The 21,717-nt window shown below is 34.7% G+C and overlaps 1 protein-coding gene and 1 non-coding gene across 2 annotated transcripts in view; both read right to left on the bottom strand.

The window, feature by feature from the left end:
• Positions 1-21,220, bottom strand: part of LOC136040798 (rho GTPase-activating protein 190-like) — a gene marked incomplete at its 3' end in the record, with an annotated part of 203,100 nt that extends 181,880 nt beyond the window's left edge. Inside the window, 1 exon segment of the mRNA XM_065725127.1 lies at positions 21,114-21,220.
• On the bottom strand, positions 15,451-15,523 carry Trnak-cuu (transfer RNA lysine (anticodon CUU)). Its single transcript has one exon. It is a non-coding gene; the product is annotated as a tRNA-Lys (tRNA).
• Positions 21,221-21,717: the final 497 nt, after the last annotated feature.

Genomic DNA, 21,717 nt, shown 5'->3' with positions numbered 1-21,717 from the left:
CTAGTGCCCTTTTTAAGAGTCAAAATGATTAAGAGCAACTAGTCCCCCCTCCAACACCCTTTTTCTCAAACACATCTGATACAAAATTTGAGATAGCCATTTTGTTAAAAATAGTTCAAAGAACATAAAACAAAACTCCGGGGTCAACACAACCCCCCAGGACCCGTGGGCAGGTGTTGTAAGCTATGCCGTGGGAGCATATATGTTTCTTATAGAAGGGATGCTCGTATAAACTCCAGAGAGGGCTCATTTGATTAGACATTGAAAGTTCTAGTTAACTTTTAAAGAGTCAAAAGAGACCAAAGGGAAACTACCCCCCCCCCACTTACGCCCTTCTTCCTTCAAATCTATCTGATAAAAGTTTCACAGCCCACCAAACCTAGGGGCAAGCGCTGTAAATTATGCCCCGAGGCATATAAGGTTTTTATGGAACGGATGGTAGTATAAAGTTCGGATGGGACTCATTCAATTGTAAATCGGAATTTTTAGTGCACTTTTTAAGAGTCGAAATTGATCGGAGGGCAACTATCCCCCCCCAAAGGCCACTTTTTCCCCAAATGCATCTGATCAAAATTTTGATATAAGCCTTTTGTTTAAAATAGTTTAAAGATTAAAGTAAAAAAACTCAGGTGTCAACACAGCCCCCCTCTCCAGGGCCCAGGGGAAGCGGTGTAAGTTATACCCTGGGGGAAGTGTTGTAAGTTTTGACCTGGGGGCATATAAGGTTTTTTGTAAGGGGTGGCCTTATTAACATCAGAGGTGGCTCATTTCACTGAAAATTGAAATTTCTATTTACCTTTTTAAGAGTCATCAAATGTGATCGGCGGGCATACACTCCCCCCACCCTCTTTCTCACAAATGCTTCCGATCAAAATCTTGAGACAGCCATTTTTTTAAATATTTCAAAAATCAGATGATAAAAACTTTGGGGTCAAGATACCCTCCCCCGTAGGCCGTGGGGAGGGTAGTAACTTATACCCCGGGGCTTATTAAGTTTTTACAGAAAAGGTGGCCGCATAAAATTCAGAGGGGACTAAATGATTAGTCCTACTTTGAAAATTCTAGTTCCCTTTTTAAGAGTCAAAAGTAATCCGATGGTAACTAGCCTCCCCAACCAACCCCAAGGCAATAAGGCTTCAATTTTTTTTTCTCTTGAGGCACTTCATATGTAAAGGGGGGGGTGTTATAAATTTCGAAGGAGACTCATTCAATTGGACATAATAATTTCTAGTGCCCTTTTTAAGAATCAAACCTGATTGGAGGGTATCAAGCCCTTTCCACGCCCTCTTTTTCCCAAACGCATAAAATCAAAACTTTGAGACGGCCATTATGTCCGAAATAGTCAAGAGGTGAAGTAATTAAAGTAATTATTCCTCGGGGGGTTGACAAAACCTCTCACTGCCCCCAAGGCAAGGGCTGTAAGTTATGCAAGCTGTCCATTGTTCATAAATAAGGTTTTTATCGAAGGGGTAATCGTATAGACTTCGGAAAAGCCTCATTCAATTTAAATTGAACGTTCTAGCTCCATTTTTAAAATTCAAGAGTATCAGACGGTAGGCAACTCTCCATCACACCTTTTTTCCTCAATGCTTTCGATTAAAATTTTGAGTTAGCCATTTTATTCAAAATCGTCTAGATGTCAAATAGCTATGGTTCCGGGTTTGAACCCCCCAGCCCTGGGGAAAGAGCTGTAAGTTATACTAGCAGCCCATCGTTAACATGTAAAGCTTCTAAGGAAGTCGCGGTCGTATAAACTTTGGAGGAAGTTCATTCAATCGGAAATCCAAAATTATTGTGCCCTTTTTAAGAATCGAAAATGATCAAAAAGTAGGAAGCCCCCCCCCCTTGTGCCTTTTTCCCCCAAACGCATCTTATATAATTTTGAAATACCCATTTTGTTCAAAATAGTCCTAAATTCAAATTGCAATAACTTTAGGGTTATTCGAAATAAGTTTTTGTGGAAGGGATGGTCGGTCATATTAACTTTGTGGGGGGCTCATTTGATTGGAAATTAAAGTTTTAATAATTTTTTTAAGAGTCAAAAGTGATCAATGACAATTATACCATGCCCCACTTTCCCAAAGGACCTCCGGTCAAAATTTTGCGATAGCCATTTTGTTCAAAAATAGTTTAAAGGCCAAACCAGGTTTGAACCCCCCCCCCCAGCCCCGGAGAAATGGCTCTGAAATACGGGACTCTCAGTAATTTGAAATTTTGTTAACTATGATACCTTGTTTACTCAAGATTAAGATGCTTTCTGTACTTTGAAACTTTGTTACTTTGATACTAGCTTCGATACTTGGAAGTTTAAAAAAAAATGATTTTGAAATAAGTCATTTTCTAAAAACTTATAACTTTTTGCAATCAAAAACGAACAAAAATTAATTTAAAAAAAAAACTTCCGAAAAAGAAGTTTTCCAAAGTAAAGGCCACATTAAACTTATGATCTGTTAAACTACAAATATCTATTAAACTTCAAACTAAAAACGACAAGAAATTACTATTAAAGAATAAACCCCAAAACGAACAGAAATTAAATAAATAATCATAGCAAAAAAAACATAAAAAAAGTACTAATATAAATGAATAACCTCCAGGAAATTACTATAAAGGCATAAATGAAACCCAAAGGAAAACAAATTAAATAAAAAATCACAGCAAACAAACATACAATGTGTACTAATATAAATGAATAAATAAATCTTAAAACTATTGAAACTTAAATTAAATATACTAATCAAGCTTGAAACGAACAAAAATCACTACAAACAAGAGTTTGGGTTTTACCTCCTTCTCTCACTGTAAAAGTTTAAAACCAACTGCGTCATTGATTTTTAAAATCAATTTTTAAGTTTTAAAAATTAATTAAAAATTGGTAGTACATTAATTTAAGTTATTTAAATTAATTCGTTAACACGAACTGTTTGATTCACCCATATTTTTAATTCCAATAATACCAGAATGTTTTTTTTTTATTTTTAACTACAGAATACTTCCCAAGTTTTCCCACAGAGTACCTCAGAAAGATCTTAGCTGCAGTCAGTGGTACCAATTCAAAGAACTTTAGAAGAAAAGGAGGGGGCAAACGAATGTTTAATATCGATGGGGGGGACAAATTTGTCGTTTCAATGGAAATAAACTATGCATTTTCACCCCCTCCTCCCAAGTGAGTCGCTGGAAGTAGCTGCTTTATACCTCCCCCCCCCCCAACAGGGCCGTATCCAGGGGATACCCGGTTTTAACTTTCCCCCGAAAATTTGTCCGGCTCTTACAAAGTTAATAAAAATGCATATTAACAATTTGTATTGCGTATTGTAAAGTCTTTTTTGTAAACCCCCCCACTCCTGAAATGGTTGCCCAATTCGTATAAAATAACCAAAATGCGAGTAAACAAATTTTTGCACCGAGAAACCTTGATAATCAATAATCTTTTTTGTAGGTCCCCTCCCCATTCCCACCCTCCTCCACCCTCGAACAAATATCCTCGATATAGTTTAACCTTCACCCTCCCAGTGTGCAAATATATACTCAGATTGTAATTTCTTTACTGTCTGGGGGGAAAACAAGCTTGACTGAGCAGATTTGCAAATTGAATAATTATTTGCATCATCGACAAAAAATTATAAATTTGTTATCACTCATTTTCATCACCTAGAACTAGTCGTTTGATCAATTTTATCCAAACGATTTGTCAGTATAATGTCGCAGGATTCAATATTTAGAACTACAAACTGTCAATCATGATTCACTGTTAACACATTGTTGAGCGTATAATTATGCCATTACTAATGACAGCTTTAAAAAGGATTGGTGCACAGAATGGAAAAATTCCACAGAAAAATTCGGATGCAATCACGCTGAGGGAGTCTTGACAAATAAATGACGTAAGAGTTAGCATATGTGTCTGTCTGAGGATCTCATTTGCAATTCATAATTAGCACGCAGGGAGCCGTTCATCCTGAAACCACTTAAACTGAGATATGGCACGCCTTAGATCCATTTTCAAGATGAGGGTTGAAACACTTATTATGTGACACCAAGCAGGGCCATATCCAGGATTTTTTCGGGGGGGGGGGGTGTTTTACACAAGGATTTTTCTGGGGGAGATTCCACAAAAAACTCAAATTCCACAAAAATCATTCATATCCATTTTTATTACATTTTTACGAGGCAGACAAACATTACAGAGAGGGGGGTCAAAACACCCTTACCCCTCCCCTCATTGGACACGGCCTTGCACCAAAGTTTGATTTTTTATCACAATTCTTTGAGAAACACTGTACAAATACAAGGGCCATTGAATTTAAATGAAACGTATTTTAGTAGAACTTGGTGCAAAGAGCAAAGGTCGAAGAAGGGGCAGTCCCCCCCCCCTTCAGATGCAAAGAATAATTGTATTTCCTTTTTAAGTTTTGATGTTACTCTTTGCTTTCAGTCGAAAAATAAACTTACTTATTCATCTATATATATATATATATATATATATATATATATATATATATATATATATATATATATATATATATATATATATATATATATATATATATATATATATACTATGTGCAATTCAAGCAAGAAAGTAGATATAAATAACAGAAAGGGATTATAAACAACAATATCATCAAATTGAGCGTAAATTGGTCTTCCAAAAATTTAAAAAACACAATTTTTCTTCTTTTTTTGCTTCCAAAGAAGAAAGAGCTACCTATAGGAGTACAATCTAAATAAATATAATCCATTGATAATTAAAACATGCAATACGTGCAAAAAAGCTTAGGGACTGAGTCTACCACTTGATGGGAAATAATAATACATAAACCCAGCCCCCCCCCCCCCAAGATTGGGTCAAAACACACCCAATAAAAAAAACTGTAGGCAGAAAGTTTATCTTTGTGTTTTGACAACCACCACTCCCGTTAGAATTTTCTAACACTCCTTCTTTCAGCATGAGCACCAGTTTTGATAATACAATCAGTTGCGGGGTCTAACATTCTATTGGCTGTTAAGCGGGTCACTCAATACAACGAATTAACCAATAGTCGATTGGTTAATTCGAGAGGTAGCAAACACAACCTAGTTTTGAAGAAATGATGTATAAACAGTTTTTCAGACACCCTTAATCCATCAATGCAAGTTTCAGGCAAACATTAAATAATTTGTTTCAGAGGGGCCAAATAAAAAAAGAGACAGAAAAGATTAGTTATCTAAAGATACAAGCAAGGTTGTATCCAGGGGGGATTAGAGAGTTTGAACCTCCGAAATGTTTGCCCGACTCGTTAAAAACGTAACAAAAATGAATACGATCAACTTTTTGAAATGCTTTTTTAAAGTTTGTTTTATTTACCCTTCCCCAAAAATAAATCTTTGATAACTCCCCTCCCCCGAAAAAAAATCCTAGATAAGGGCCTGGATACAAGGTGTTACAATGAAATGGTGATAATCTTTAAAATTTTGGAGCGTGAACGAACCCAAAGCGCCCTTCCCTTCTCACGTGCCTACAATCCAAAGATGTCTAACTAAGACTGCATGAGATATATACATAATGTGAGGGATATTTCCCCTCTTATAAGACGAAAATACAGGATAGTTCCTTACCCGCCAGGAAAAACATATGTAACACCATCATTTAATCCAAATATATATCCTCAGACAAGGTATTTTCAGTGCTACAACATTATCAAAGATTTTTTTAAACAGACATTCGAAAACTTCATTCACAGATTCACAGTCTAGACCCTGGTGAAATTTGTATTCTTTATAAAGAGTCGTTCCAGGACAAACTGGAAAAGTTGGAGAGTTTAGATCGATAAAGGTTCCTACAAAGAGAGAAAGAGCAAGATTTGCTTATCTCTTAGCATAACTCAGGAAATGAAAGGCTTTCTCTTGGTTTCAGCACAAAAAGACGAAAACACCAAAGAGTTTCATGTGAAGCTTTCAAACACAGAACCAGACATCAACTTTAGAGAGAAAACCCCTTATTTACGAACATCAGTTTTACACAAGTCAATTTAAGCAAAAATACGTCAATGAGGTTTCAAGTTTCTCTGAGGGTTTCGCTTTCGTGGACTTAAGATTTTTTTTCTTGGACTTAAGATTTTTTTTCTTGGAAAATGACCTGGGCCCAACCGGGGGGGCCCAGGTCATTAGAACTCTCAATCTTAGAAAATAACAGCATTCTTTTTTAACTTAAACCAATCGAAACGGCAAACTTTTTGTTCTCTGAAAATTGGTTTTCCGCGGCCGCATTTTAAGCAAAACAGTCCAAGGTTTCCAAGTTCCATAGCAGACCCAATTTCAGGGAGCCTGATACAGGTACGTACGCAGGGAAAGACTTAGGTGCCTTCTCCAAAATCGTGAATTTCCTTGAGTTTCTGGACACTTTTTATTGAAATGGTCAAATAAAACCTGATTTTTTTTATTATTGTCCCACCAAAAAAAATTATTCTTGTAATTGCCCCCACCCCCCGAAAATAGCCTGGGCATGTTTATAACCCGGAAGTATTCCCATAAAATTAACCTGAGTACCTGGGAAGATAATGTAAATACAGAGAGGAGGGGCTTAAACCTCAAAACTAAAAAATTTTCATATTTTATTTAAATTGATCGAAACGGCAATGTTAATCAGCCAGATAGGATCTCTTTTCTCTCGATTCAACGATTCAACGAAAAATTATCTTTTTTAGCATTTATTCTTTCAATTATTTTCTATATGTTTGCATTCTAATGAAAACGCTCAACTACCACAATAATAAATTTTATCGCTGCTACAAATATAAATAACAAATGTAAATATTTATGTTTAATTCTTCCAAGCAGGGGCTAGAAATCCACATCGAAAGAAATTGACACCTTTTTGTCAAAATTTTATCAAAATGTTGATTTTGGTAAAATTTGTAAGTAATTAAGAAACCTAGATTATCTCCAACGAAAAATTAAAGAAAAACTATCAAGAGACTACGGGTAGGGACTAGGGATCCCGACGGACTACGAGTCTCTTGTTCTTTTTACCTGAATTTAAGAGAGAGAAAATGGGTATTTTGGTACCCGAATATTTTGGCTATATTGGCGCCCAAATGTTTTGGGTATATTGACGCACGGAATATTTTGCATTATTCCCAGGATCTGAGTATGGTTTACGATTAGGTTACTCTGCTGAAATGTTTTGAACAATTTAAATGGGTAGAGAGTGTTGGACGTAGATGACCTTTCAAATTCCATGATGAAGCGCATCGTTTTAGGAATCCCAGAACCTCTTCTCTTCACAACTTCATAACAATTAACCATGACTTGACGCCCACAACTAGCCTACTCGATTTTAATTCAAAATCAACGGACTCGGTCGATTTTTGGGTGGGGGTGGAGGGAGTTGTATTTGGATGAGGGTTGTTATCCTGGGGGTGTTTGAGAGAAGGTGAATGTCTTTTCTGTTTTTCATTATTGTTTTAATTAGTGTTGGATGCTTCTAGGAACATTTATGTACGTTTTTTTTTTATTATTATTTTTAACTTAGGATGCCTTTAGGAATGTTTCTGTAGTTAGTCACTTCGCATTAGCAAAATTTATATTTTTCCCTAGCGTAGTGATTTATATCTGTAAGACTTTATATTTTTGTTTATTATGTAAACAAAGGTAAAAAAATAAAAGCTAAAACTAATTTTTCTTTACATACTGTACAACGACATGGCTTTCGTAAATGCATATCTTGTAACAAACAACCTCTTGAGGTTATTATAGACTTCCAGCGATAAGTTGAATTAAGCCTATCTGATAAAGGACTCCTAAAAAGCTTTTTGATAAAGTTGCAGCGCCTTTTTTGGTGCAAAAAAAATATATATTTTTGGTACTTATCTGCTATGGCTACAACACAAGTTCTTCATCTCAGTAGAACCGGTTTTTCTGACCGTATGAAGGTCATTTAGATTACGATCAGTATTAATAGAAAATACTGTCTGGCCATGATGTTCAAATGAAAATTTGATTAGGTCAGGTTAGTTTCCATAATTTTGTTGATAAAGTATTATAATTTCCTCATATTTTGGAAGATTTCGTTAGGATTGAGCTTCAGAGAAACCAGATCTACTTAGATGAAGAACTTGAATGTTTTAAATAGAAGTACCATATTGTTTACAATATTGGACAAATATAGTTTCATTTGCGACTGATTTTTGTCAAGGCTCGGTATGCGATGCTTCTTAATCATTCTCTTCAGCCAATGTTTTGAGTCGGGTGCCTGAAGGCCAACATTATTCTGCCGTTTCATCAATGATTTACACTTATTCATTCAGCATACATCATTAAGATAGCGGTGACATCATAGTGAGATGATGACATCATTAAGATAGCGAGATGTTCGTGGATAGCTTTCCTAAGTGACCTCGATCCAGTCAATAGTGTGATTTAAATTCCATGGTTAATAAACTCGTCAGAATTGAATCGTCTTAATAATAAACTCGTCTTATTCCGCATCATGGTAAAAATAACTAGTGTAATAGCCACTATTTTACACCCAATACAGTGCTTACATCAGTGGCGGTTCTGGCCTCTCTTGCAGCCAGGACAAATCTTGACAAGTACACCCCCTAGTCTCCCACACAATATTCAGACCAAATTTTAACGAAATTTTAATTTATGAACCAAATTATTTTATTTTTTAATTATCATTTAAAGTATTATTAACTATTTTAATTTAATTATTATAATTATTATTATGTAATTTTTTTAAATATATTTTTATTTTATTAATTGATTTATTATTTTAATGTATTATCTGCGCCACGACCGTATTTTAATCGGAGGAGGGGGAGCATACAAAAGGATTTTTTCGGAGGAGGGTTACAAAAAAAAATTGAAAAGCCGATCCAAAATTTTTTTAAATTCATTTTTGTTACGTTTTTATGAGTCGGACAAACATTCCGGGGAGTCAAAACCTCAGCCCCCCTGGATACGACCTTGAACCTCACCCTCTACTTTATTTTAATAAAAATAAAGTTTCAAAAAGTACAAAAATATTATAACCATTAGTTAATTCATTTGAAATTTTGCGCCTACAAAATTCTGGGCCAGGGGCAATTCTCCCCTCGGTCCTTCCCCTAAAACCAGCTCTGGCTTCCATAGAGTGAGTCTCGGTATAAACTTGGTGTCTACTTTGATTTGCATTTAAAATTTAATATACATGTCATCGCTGCTTAGCCTCAAGGCCATATCTGGCTTTGTTTACAATTAAATAAAAAAACAATTTTTTTCCACTGAAAGTATGGAGCAACATTAAAACTTAAAACAAACAGATATTACTACGTATATAAGGATAGTTTCTCCCTCCTCAACGCCTCGATCTTCACGCTAAAGTTACTTATTGTTCCAATTAAACGACCCTTGTGTTTCACGAGTCGTTTTTAAGGAACCGGGACAAAATTTAAACTATTGCGTAAAAAGCGAGGTGTTAAAAGGGGGTAACTACACCTCCACCATATGCGTAATATTTTGTGTTCGTTTTAAGTTGTAATGCTGTTCTTTGCTTTCAGTTGAAAAAAATTGTTTTTTTATTTAATTTCTGATATCTGATAAGCTAGGATATCTGACTCCACCTCCACGGAAAAATCACCCTCCCCACGGATATATCGTCTGGAAAATTCAATCATGGTGAAAGTTTACCCCGGACAATTACCCTTAACATTTCCACATGTAAAATTGAGTCGGTAAAAGAGAAATCAAGACATATAAAAAAATTTCGTGAAGGAATTCTGGCAAATTCTCCCTGAAAAGTTCACCCGCTAGAAACTTTCCTCTCCGTGGAAAATTCTCCCGAAAAACTTTTAATGTTTGAATTTTTACGTACAGCGTTGTCATATTTACCAATTAGTTTTTTGCTTATATTTGAGGTCGAATGTGGCAACACTAACGAAATCGAGTGCTGCCTTAAAAATTCACAATTTTGAAACAACCAAAAGAAGAATCTTTAGAAATCGCGGTTTTCAGACATGAATGGGTCAAGGAAACAAAAAAATGTTTCTTAAATGGATGTCCTTGGTACTTTAAGAGAGTCACGAGGCTTCAATTCCCTTCCCTTCAATCTGTAAGTCCAATGTTGTCAAATAGATGGGGACATAGGATAGCATCTGCCCCCCCCTCCCTCAGATTTCTAAAAAAAATTATATAAATAACTTTTTGATATACCTCATAAATCCTTTTTTTTAGTATTTTCGTTGAAAATTCCTTTTTTGGTGTATTCATTGAAATTACTTGAAAATAATAAAAAAAAACTCAACCCCCAGATTTTGAAATCCCTAGATTTTAAATCCCTACATTTCTCCCCTACATTTGCCTCCTACCATATTTTAGTGAACTGTCGCCACTGCATAGAAGACGTATTGTCTAATTAATAATTTTCAGATCACTAGGTGCACTGATGATGTTGATGTAACTCTATATCTGATAAATGGCAATTTTTTATCACAAGACACTATTTTCCAAAAGCAGTTTCAAATTTTCCGATTTGTTCCGTTATACCTATACCACTATTTAAAGCGGACTTTTAGTGCTTTATGCGCATCAAGTTGAAATAAAAGAATGACGTATGGCAAAACCCATGGGGAATATACCATAAAGAAAGAAAACGATAAAAAATGGGGTCTATAAAGGCCAAATAAAATACTGAAGGAAACACAGTATGCGAATGTTTCAAGAGAAAACAACCACCTTTCTTCTTCAGCGCAAAAAAAAAATGATCAAGGAAAAAACAAAACCAAAAAACAAGCGCGGAAAGTACAACAAAACCAATGAAAAAAACGCCAAAAAATTAAACAAAATTCAATAAAAGACCAAAAATTAAAAGAATTAAAATCAAATACCTAACAAACAATAAAGTGAGTTATTCGCCAATATCTGCAATTTGCACAAAATCCAAACAAATATGAACTGCCAACGACGGATACTAACGAACAACTGAGAAATAAACGAAAAAAATCATTCACTCGAACAAACAAATATACAATTTAGGCTACATAATATATTGGCGTTTTAGAGGCCGGAGGTTAGGCAGAATAAAGTGAAGTGCTTTTAGGAAGGATATAAGTAAGCGTTTTTAGGATTACTTCACTTTCCTTTACTCCCAACCCCAAATATATAGATAAATATACAAATACTAGCTGTTGGGGTGGCGCTTCGCGCCACCCCAACACCTAGTTGGTGGGGCGCTTCGCGCCCCCCCGCGCGCGTAAGTCGTTACGCGCCATTGTAGTTGTGTCCCTGTGTCCCACCTGTGAATATAGATAGATTTATATATGTGTTTCAAACTACGTAAAAATTGCGAATATACAACATTTTTGGCTTTCCCACTACTGGAAGCTTTCCGTTTCCAATTGCCAGCAATTGATCTGAAAATGTTTGACCAGAATCAACGTTTTGCAATCGGACACGCATATTTGTAGTTAATTTTAATATTTTTACGTGTGCCCATAAATTAGAATTTTTCAGGCAAGCATTCATTTCGTCTGCAGGAGTTAAACTACGTAAAAATTGCGAATATACAACATTCTTGGCTTTCCCATTGTCTGTGCATATACAAAGCCGTATGCACTAATAATGACGTCATATGCAAACGCTCTTTTTACAAACAAACAAACATGCATACACACAACTCGTTTTTATATAGATAGATAGATAGATGGATACAATACAAATTAACTGCGTAAAACTTGCGAATATACAACATTCTTCGCTGTCCAATTGTCGCTGCATATAAATAGATTGTCAGGTTTACCGACCCTCGAACATGCAACGTACAATTGTCCATGGGAAAAACAATCAGTATTAAGATCTATACCACATTTTTCTAATGATTGACCTTGAGCTTTGTTAATGGTGATTGCAAATGCTAATCGAATTGGGAATTGCAATCTTTTAAATTGAAAAGGCAGATCCGTTGGAATCATGGGAATGCGAGGAATAAGAACAGCCTTACCCTCAAAATGCCCTGTCAAGATTGTCGCCTTTATTAGGCTTTCCATTGTTTTTTTTACGGCAAGTCGCGTGCCATTGCAAAGCTTTGGTGGGTCGCCTATTTTTAGTTGTAGCACGTGCGGTGGAAACCCTGAAAGATATATGGAATTTAAAAATTCAGATGGATAATTAACCGCTTCATTTGGTTCCAAAACTGTGTCGACTGACTTGCAAAAGACTGCCTGGTCTCGAATCTTGGTCAAAACAATATTGTTGATTTCGTGGACGTCTATATTTTTGGGTGCGAAATGTTATTTTGTACATACGACAATAGATCACTCGTACTGTAACTTTGTTCACGATCCAATTCTACACATGTCGAAATAGCAGCGATACGGTTAGGTGAAGGCATTCCCAAATCCTGAAGAGGTTTGTTTGCCATACGTACGCACAAATCTTCTATAATAACTAAAGTGTCGTTATAAATTTCTGATGTAAAATCAAAAGTCATTTCTGACGTCTCTAACTGTTTTCGATGGAGTATATCTTCGGACATTTTTGACTTATATTTTTCCCATAACTCTGTAGGAGCTGATGGAGAGTAAGTGTACGAATTTGACTTGGGGTTGACGTTTCGCACGCGTCATTGATGCAGTTATCCCAGTGTTGGTCATTCTCCAATAAATTCAGAGCTTGGCATGCACTACGGTAAGTGTCATGTATAGTACCGTTTACAGTTCTCAAATACTCAAAGGATGTCGGACCGGGTACATTCACCAAAAGCAGGCGTAGAAAGAAGCATTCATGTTGATTGGGGTGAACGGTGTAGAGTCTTCCTATCGTGGTATCTTTGAAGATGGTAGGTTGGCCGTAAACCCACTGGTTATCTACTTCGATGGTGGTACCGTTGCCATTGTAGGTTTTTCAGTCATTTTACAATTAGAAATTTCTCTTTCAACGGTCTTCTTACAATTAAAAATTTGTCTTTGAACGATATTCTTAAATACCTGTGTCCTGGTCGTCATTTATATTCCCTGTGTCCCGGTCGTCATTTGTGTCCCGGTATCCCAGTCTGTAATTTCTCTTTTTTCTTTTTTCAGTTTTCTTTTTCTTCTTTATTTTTCAGCTTCACTATGAAATACATATCGCCGAACCTTTGTTTTTTTAACTAAAATCTGGTAGTCATTGATGACCTTTTCCAAGTCAAAATCCCAAACCCAATCATCATCGCTATCATTTTCAGTTTTAATATGTTTTGACTCTCGCTGTCCAGGTGGATCTTCATCTAACTGCGCGGTTTTGCGTTCTTTAGCCTCAAGCCTGTTTCCTTGCTGTTCTTTTGATTCCTCGGCACGCTTTCTTTTCTGACTTTCTCTATCAGCAGCAAGTTTTTTGGCATAGACTCTTTGAGCATCTTCATCAGTCATTGTAAACTTAAACATTAATAGAATTCTACGCGAACATATGTCTTATATAACTTGAATGACGTCACCTTCAAAGCAAAAATGATGGCAACTAATTTCATGACGTCAGCCGAAACATAACGTCACCTGATCCACAGATCCACACACAGACAACTTATTTTTATATATATAGATATATAAAAATATACAAATATATAGCAAAAATATATATATTCCCGACGCATTTTGTCATACACCACTCTTTTGCTGCAACTTAATACGAGTAAATTGAAGTAACTTAACCCAGTAGCAAATAGTGGTATGGGTATAATAGAAAAGACAAAAAATTTCGGTTACTATTCGCTAGGGTTTGCTATTTACTATGTCTAACCGAGGGGACTACCAGGATTTTAGGGGTTATCATTCAATCCTACAGCGGCGTTTCCAACTTTATGCCAAAAAAATGAGCTAAACAAATAGGGCAATATTCACAGACTTGCTGAACACTTTTACTGAACCCTGGGACCCCTTGCACTCTTTGGTGGGCAGAGTCTTCAGTCATTTAAGCACTGCCTAGTCAGTTTTTAGTTTTATTTCGATAAGTTCACTGTTTTATGACTTTATTCATTACTAAAAGGACTTACCATTACTTAAATTAATTACTTTAATCACATTAATTACAATTAAATTACATTACTAAATACATTACTTAAATTCTGTTTGTTTGTTTTTTTCATAGTGCGCTCGTTTATGGTTCTTAATCTATTTATTTTTAATTTAAAAGCTTTCATTAACTGTGTATTGTGTAATGGCAAACATTTTACTTTGCACCGCACACCCCACTTTACAAAAACTATATTCCTTAAATTAGCTAATGAATATAAGCATATGGTAAAATTCTAGTTTAGCTACTTTTTGCTATCTTCGAAAGAGGTTAGGTCATGAAAATGAATCTTTCAGTGATGGAAGTTAGGATTGCAGCCGTCCAACATCAGGCTGTTTGAGCCTCCCCCGACGGTTGTGTATTTATGTTTTTTGTAATTTAGTAGTTAATAAAGAGCTCATAAAGTGATGAATACAGGGCCAAGCTTCTATGTTAACCCTCTTCTGATTTCTAAGTCTTAGAAATGTGCCTACTTGACAGGTATTGACTACTTGACCTATTGAAAATTTGACAAAACAACATTTTACCTTAATTTTCAGTTATTCCTTTATTTTTCTCCGGTTTTAGTTCTGAAAAATACAATTCCTGTAATTTGAGTAGAATTTTAAGCCATAGCAACGGTTTTTTTTCTAAATTTAGGAAATGCATTTGCAGATTTTGTGAAACCTCATAAATTAGGATTGATCAAAGCTGTGATGCTGAAAACAGTTTTGTTGTACATCATTTAAGTAGAAGATATATTTTGTAGGTGAAATGCCTGAAAGTTTCATTTTCCTAACCTAACCCCTTTCCAAGATAGCAAAAGTAGTTAAACTGGAATTATACCAAATCATATGCCACATCTGAAGAATTCGTCTAAATTATAAACAGAACACGGTAGAATTCTAGTTTATTGACTTTTGGCTATCTCGGAAAGGGGTTAGGTTAGGAAAATAAAACTTTTAGGGATGGGTCTAAAGGCTAAAGTATGTCCTGGGAAGGTATTTTGAAGAACCCACCTCCACTCCTTCCCCCTCTAGAGTCCCCTGAAATTCGCCTACATGACAAGTTTACCTTAATTAGTGTTTAATTAATTAAGGTTTACCTTAATTAAGTGTTTGTTAAAAACAACACTTTACCTTAATTTTCAGTTACCAGTTGCTTTTTATCTGCCTTTAGTTCTGAAAATGCAATTCCTGTTATTTGAATAGCAATTCCTGTTTATCTGAGCCCTGTCCATGTCTTTTTTTTCAAAATTTAGGAAATGTATTTGCATATCTTTAAAACCTTATAAATTGGGATTGGGCGAAGGTGTGAAGCTGAAAACAATAAATTCTTAATTTCAACCTTTTATTGGTCCAAGGCTGTTGTCTCAAAACTATATTTTTGATAAATTTCTTCCCTGTATATTTTTAGGAAATACAAGTGAAACACGCAATATTGACCATTACGATTCAAAAAATTCGCCCAACGTGGGGCTCGAACCCACGACCCTGAGATTAAGAGTCTCATGCTCTACCGACTGAGCTAGCCGGGCTTGATAATATATGAGAATATTCCGTTACATGCTACTAATCAATAAAGAATGGGAAGATTTCGATGTTTTTGGAAATCTAAATCTGGATTAGAAAATTCAAAAATCTCTCTATAGTGTTTGCTGTTTTGCATCCATCAGTATGTATATCTTCACGAGAAGAAAAGAAATATTTTCTAATGCCAAAACCTAAAAGGAGCAGAGGCACCAATTCCTGGGGTAGGGGCAAAATGTATTTTTCAAAATGTATTGGGAAAGGGGCAATTTTGTGATTTTTTGTAATGGGGATGCAAAAAAACATTTTTTAAATGAAAATACTTAACTAAAAATCCTATTAAGGGTCACCCTAGCTGGTGCTCCTCAATAGCACAAACAAATGAAATTTTTTTAAGAAATTTAAATTCAAAAATAAATCAGACACCCCAATCGTTTGTTGGTGGGGAATAGGGTAAAATATCTATGAACTAGATCCTTTAAAAGGATCTACTTTTCCCGTGCCCAGAAATCTATTATTTTACCTTTTTTTAAGAAATCTTCTAGACTGAACTGGATTTTGACTGTCATAAGTCGTGTTAATTCACAAAATTTAGCGATGTTTATTTTCGAAATCTATGGAGGCACATTTATCATTTTTTCATCAAATAGATACCAAAGAAAGAGATTTATCCACAAAAAAAATAGAAAAGGCATTTTTTTTTAATTTAGGGGGCAAAAAATCCAGGGGCCACATGCCCCTACCCCAAGTGACACTACTGGCTGTCATAATCAATCAATAAAAGAATTATTCTGACATATTTGTCACTCGAAGAATTGCAGAAGGAATAGAGGCTATGTGTTTGGACAATTTAAAGCAAATATCATTGCTGATACACATAAGGTCATAAAAGATACCCACACAGTTTTGAGTAGTTACACTCTCATTTTAAATCGATTTTTGATTCTTTCTTTTTGATCAAAAATGTGAGTAGTGTTTTGTTTATATTGTGTCAGTTTACAACAACTGAGCCAAATGCTAAGTTCCACTCTTAACTTCCAATCAACTCTTACCAACTCCTATGAGAATATCAACAAATACGTATTCAAACAGTTCATGGTAACAAACTGTAGTAAGGAGTGACCCGGCTCAATAGTAACCAAAACTCTAAAAAACGAAATTTTGATACCAATAGTTACACCAAAAGAATCAAATTTTAATGCTGATTTTAAATATATAAGTTTCATTAAGTTTAGTTATATCCATCAAAAGTTACGAGCCTGAGAAAATTTGCCTTATTTTAGAAAATAGGGGGCAACCCCTAAAAGTCATAAAATCTTAACGAAAATAGCACCATCAGATTCAGCATATCAGAGAACCCTACTGTTAAAGTTTCCAGCTCCTATCTCCAAAAATTTGGAATTTTGTGATTTTTGCCAGAAGCCAGATCACAGATGTGTGTTTATTTGTTTGTTTTTCTACCCAGGAGTGACCTTTTTTACGGATTAAAACTTAAGCAATTAGCATTCGGTTATATTTACATTTTCTATACTGGACAACTTAAGACATAAAAATGAAGATATATCTATTGTGCTTAAGACAGTCGTGTCAAATAGTTACAAAGCCTTGTTATTAATTCATTGAGGAAAAGTAATCCATCTGTACTCTATATTTCAAGTCCATTGATTCTTTTGTTTTAATTAGAGCATGAGCAGTGGTTTGTTTCAATTGTATCACTTTGGAAAACTGAACCAAAGGCTGTGTTCCACTCTTAACTCCCAATTAACTCTTATCCACCCCTATGAGAATATCAACAAACACGTGTTTTACCCAGGGTTGACCTTTTTTAAATTAAAAATGTTTAGCAATTAGCATTTGTTATCACATTTACATTTCTAAAGCTGGAAGCTAAGACATAGAAATGAAGATATTTCTGTTATGATCTAACCAAACACTTGGAAAACTATAGGCTCTATGCCTGTCTACCTTAGTTCTACTGCCCTAGGAATGACGCATGGACATGGACAGATAATAGATAGACATATCTATTAACAAATGAACTACTATCATTTTTATACAATCCTAATAAGGGGGTGAGGATTAATGCCAGAATTGCCTCTCACTCAATTGGGCTATCTGTCTTGGCTTTTTCTACAAAAATGTAGACTTAGACTTGATGCCCACAACTATTCCATTTTAATTAAACAATCCTAATATAGTATGGATCATTTTAGTATGTGTCCTTATCATAAAAGATATATCTATATTTTTGTGTCCAAGCTTTTCAGCATAGAAAAATTAAATATAATAACAAATATTAATTTTTAAAATTTTCTGCAGCAAAAAAAAAAATAGAAATAGTATTTGTTATTATATTTACATTTTCCGACCTGACCATCCAGATCATTTTCCGACCTGACCATTTTCCAGATCTGACCATCTGGTGGTCAGGAGGTTAAAACCTACTTTCAAATGTTGAATCCACAACAACATAAAATTTGAGTCATGTACTGGTGCAGTGGGTTTGACCTTGGCTTGGTAATACAGAACCCAGAGATCCAAGAAGTGTTGTTAATCCAATTACTTAATCAACAATTACCTGACCTGATTAACTCTTTACCACACTACTTAATACATTAATCCTTAAATCCTTAATTACTCAATACATTAATTCAATTACTTAATCAACAATTACCTGATTAACTCTTTACCACAGAAATTAATAACAAGGTTTTGCAATTGTAGTCCATTCTACTCTCCCAAACATAGAACAATTACCTGATTAACTCTCACAAACACCTAGGAGAGCACCAACAAGCACATACTATACCCAGGGTTGAAACCAGGACAAAATTACAATTACTTAATACTACCACTGCTATAGAGTTTGAGAGGACAGATCTCTACCAAAGTCTTATGTGGATTTATAAAAACTGCTTGAGAAGTAATAGAAATTTCATTATTTTGCTCAAAATCAAGGAGCATATAAAAATAAATAAAAGAAAACTACTTCCACAAAGGAAACAAAGCATTGATTTACAATAGGCTTACTAAGATAACTGAATAAAATACATCAAAAACAACAATGAATCATCAAACATTATTTAAATCCTGGAAAAAAAAGGAAAAGGTTCTTCATAAAGAGAATATTTTCAGACTCATGAATAAAAATTACCTATTCTACTCCTAGCTAATTTTGAACCTCCAAACTATATATGTATATATATATATATATATATATATATATATATATATATATATATATATATATATATATATATATATATATATATATATATATATATATATATATATATATATATATATTGAACAGGTTAGGTAGTAAGACACTACCCTGCAGAAAACCACTGGTGACTCCATATCTGGAGTCACCAGTAAAAAAAAAAATGGTGACTCTCCTTCCAGTAAAACTTGATTCTCCTTCATTAGTAAAAAAAAAAGACCTTACTCTCTGTGTTCTTTCAGTAAGAAAAGATGACATCCAGCCCACAGGGTCTGCATTAATTTCCCATGAGATGAGTTTTATTTTCAGGTGCAGGTGTTGAACTTTGTCATATACTTTTGCAAGGTCAAGCAAAATAACATCCACAGGTAAGCCCTGATCAGTCAGGCCTGTTTTTACATCACAACTCTCAAACAAATTTTTGTTTCTACTGACTTTTCTGGTTGAAATTCATGTTAGCTTGGCAATAGTATTCCATTAAGTTTGAGATGCTTCATGACAGCCTCATTTACTACTCTTTCCCAGATTTTAGCAACAAAAGAGGTTATACTTATGGGATGGTAATTTTCTGTTCTGGCTTTATTTTCCTTTTTGAACAAAGTGGTGACAAATGCAGTTTTCCAATCTGTTGGAACTTACTTGGTACATAGGGAAACTTTAAATACTTGGGCAAGTGGCTTGGCAACAGTTTCAGCAACTTCTTTTAGAAGATGCAGATATAACCTATTTTATCCAACTGATTTGTTGACAACTAGCAATTTAAGTTGTTTGAGGAAGTTAAATCTATGACTCTCAATAGGCTCAATTGGATGGTGGATTTGTGAGGGTTCAATAGTGGGAAGGTCTGTATCTGATGTACAACAAAATAGATGAAGAGGGAGAAGGTGTGGTGCTGAGTACTTTAAAAATACCCAATATACTCTAGTCTGTACACCCATCCCAGAAAGTTTCATTTTCCTAAGCTATCTCTTTTCCATCATAACAATAAGTAGCTAAACTAAAATTTTACCAATTTAACTTTAATTTCATTTTTTCTGGTTTTAGTTCCTGTTAAGTAGACTAGAATCTTAAGCCATGTCAATGTTTTTTTTTCTACATTAAGGAAATGTAATTGCAGATCTTGGATACCTCATAAATTTGGATTGAGCATAGATGTGAAACTGAAAATACTCTTCTTCTAGCCTACTTAATATAAGCAGAATATCTAGCCAATTTTGCAGGGTTTCACTTGCATTACAAAGGTTTTTAAAGGTCATCAAGGGTCAGTGCCTTCTAGGGGAGAGAAGGAGTGGATGTAGGAAATTCAAAGTAGGCTACCTTCCCAGAACATACTCTAGTTGGTAGATCAATCCCTGAAAGTTTCATTTTCCTAACATAGGGGCATTCTGTATCAAATCAACACACTTTAGAATAAAATACTGCATCACTGTCTTTGATTTTGATGAAATTTGGCACAGTGATAGACCCCTATGAGAAACTCCAAAAACCAAAATTTTAGATTTTTTGCTGAACCAGTGTCCAAGATATGGGTCATTGAACATTAACCCAAACTGCCTGATTTATGCTGACTGGCCGACAGTTAAACTGCTGTATATCAGCTCCTATTGCACCTAGAAACAAAAGTAAAATACAAAATAAAAGCTATTTGAAAGCTCTTTCTGAGTAAAGCATCTAGAAACAGTTATTGTAATTAACCAGCAAAATATGAGCAAATGTAATCTTGTAACCCTCACCTGGGTCAGGTTGTCCAAACAGAATTGTATGTGCTTTTTCTATACAAAGCTCTCATAGTTCTAAAAAACTAGTGAAAATTTCAGAGTGGGATCTCCAAGGATTTTTTTTTTTTGAGAGTTTCTTATAGGTGCCTATCACTGTGCCAAATTTCATCAAAACCGAAGATGATGATGCAGGGTCATTGTGTTGAACTGACATGGAATGCCCCCATAGCCCCTTTCTAAGATAGCAATATGTAGCCTAACTTGTCTAAAATTTTGACCAGAAATTTTCTGACAAGGTGGAACTGTATTATTTAGCCTATTATGCTGAATTTTTACCAACAATTGTTTCAAAATACCAAAAAAATCTGTATGTTTTGTATAGGCTAATAGAGGGCAATGTTATGTCTAAGACTGTAACCTGGGGGTTGTCCCCAGGGGGCATTAGGGGACTTTGATGCAATTGTATTGGTAGCAATTATCCTAGTTGAAAGGAGTATTTCATGGAAATCAAACAGTAAGCATAGCCTATATATCTTTTTTGATTTATCTGCACAACAGAATGCTTGTGAAAAGCATTAAATAAGATATCTTTGTAAAGTATAGGCCTATCCTACAAAAGAAGAGCTCAAGATTAACTGGCTTGAAGCTGCTACTTACCATTTGTCTCGTTTTTAAGATCTTTATTTCAAACTTGTTTGTACTTTCTTTAAGTTTTGCTAGGCTAGCCTTCTGTAGATCAATCCCAGAAACTTATTGTCTCTTACAAAAATACGACGACTTAGAGAGCAGTTGTATATTGTCAAAATATTAATTATACAGCATTACATTAATGATAGAAAGATGAAATTGTAATACTTCTAACATATTGTCCTAATTGTAAATATTCTATAGTATTACATATATACGTATTTTAAGTTTCTGAAATTGACAGATTATGTCATGGTTGCCGGTGATAAAATTTTCTGGATCTTTTGAAAAGCAAGCCTATTTTTAAATCTGAAAATAGGTGTCAAATACTGTAAAATCTTTTAAAGTTTTGTAAAAAATCTAGTAATTCACTAAATTTAAAGATATTTTTCTTAAATTTGTGAAAATTAATCTGATAACCTTTGCGATATCTACAATGATTCAATTTTTTGACAAAGATATTTACCATGAGTGACACCGTTAGTGAGTTCAAGCAAACCAAGATCACTTATCTGACAAGTCCACTGACTTATCTTCTGTGTTTCACGAAACGTAAATGAGATCGGGGAGTTAG

This window comes from Artemia franciscana, chromosome 21 (genome assembly GCF_032884065.1).
Source record: "Artemia franciscana chromosome 21, ASM3288406v1, whole genome shotgun sequence".
Classification (NCBI taxonomy): domain Eukaryota; kingdom Metazoa; phylum Arthropoda; class Branchiopoda; order Anostraca; family Artemiidae; genus Artemia; species Artemia franciscana.
This window is presented reverse-complemented; position numbering and strand designations above follow the sequence as displayed.